The sequence below is a fragment of the Trichechus manatus genome, unplaced genomic scaffold, assembly GCF_000243295.1.
Source record: "Trichechus manatus latirostris isolate Lorelei unplaced genomic scaffold, TriManLat1.0 scaffold00010, whole genome shotgun sequence".
In the NCBI taxonomy this organism is placed as follows: domain Eukaryota; kingdom Metazoa; phylum Chordata; class Mammalia; order Sirenia; family Trichechidae; genus Trichechus; species Trichechus manatus.
In genome coordinates, this window is record NW_004443946.1 from 13,489,208 (window position 1) to 13,490,578 (window position 1,371).

Sequence of the window (1,371 nt, forward strand, 5' to 3'; positions counted from 1 at the left end):
CAGGAGATTGGAGGGTTGATTTCAGTGAGTAACCTGCTGTTAAAATAGCAGGAGTAAAAAGAAAAGAAAAAAAAGAGAGAGAGAGAGCAGAAAGGAACACTGGTTAAGAGACTTGATGACACCACTTTGTTCACATCTTATAAGAGATATAAAACCAAATGCTTGCATGGAGAAAGACAGATACCGTGCTAACTAATCAAGAGCAAGCTGGAGTAGCTGTATTAATTTCAGACAAAGCAGACTTCAAAACAAGGAAAATTATCAGGGATAAAAAGAGGCATTACATAATTATAAAGGGGCCAATTCCCCAAGAAGACGTAACAGTCTTTAATGTGGATGTAAAAACTGATAGAACTGCAAGGAGAAATAAATCTACTATTATACTTGGAGACTTCACCTTCCCTCTTTCAGTAATTGATAGATCAAACAGGCAGAAAATCAGTAAGAATATAGCTGAACTGAATAGCACTGTCAATCAAGTTAATCTAATTGACATTACAGAATATTCCATCCAACAACAGCAGAATACACATTCTTCTTAAGCTCATAAGGAACATTCACTAAGACCACATTCTGGGCCACAAAACACACCTGAACAAATATAAAAGAATAGAAACCATACAAAATATTTTCTCAGACCACAATGGAATTAAACTATAAATTAATAACAGAAATGTAGCTGGAAAACCTCCCAATATTTGGAGATTAAACAACACACTTCTAAATAACATGTGGGACAAAGAAGTCTCAAGAGAAATTAAATATTTTGAATTAAATGAAAATACAACTTATCAAAATTTGTGGGATGCAGCAAAAGCAGTGCTTAGAGGAAAATATATAGCAGCATTGAATGACTATATTAGAAAAGAAGAAAGATCTAAATCAGTAATCTAAGCTTCTACCTTAGGAAACTAAAGAAAGAAGATAAATTTAAGCCTGGAAGAAATGAAATAATACAAATAAGAGCAAGAAATCAATGATATTGTAAACAGGATAACAGTAGAGAAAAATCAATGAGACCAAAATCTGGTTCTTTGAAAAGATCAGTAAAATTGATAAATCTCCAGCCCAGCTGAAAAAGGAAAAAAAAAAAAAAAATCCTCAAAAAATGAGGTCTCTCTATGTGAAGGATGGTTTTGTGATCCCCTCATGCAAAAAAACAAAATGATTCTCCTGGGCACTTTCAACTTGGTTCTCCCGAGAATTCAATCTGATGAAAGCTAGATTTGCTTTAAGGTATAGTACTATTTGGTGACATGTCATCGTCTGTATGTACTTAATTCTAAAAACCTCCACGTGTCTTGGAACATTGCATTGGTGGCTTAGTAGTAGAATTCTCACCTTCCATGCAGAAGACCCAGGTTTGATTCT

The 1,371-nt window shown here is 34.1% G+C and overlaps 1 protein-coding gene across 1 annotated transcript in view; it reads left to right on the forward strand.

Annotated features, from left to right (window-relative positions):
* PRKCH (protein kinase C eta) overlaps positions 1 to 1,371 on the forward strand; it is a 267,961-nt gene that overhangs the window by 141,980 nt on the left and 124,610 nt on the right. The gene's annotated exons all lie outside the window — the stretch shown is intronic.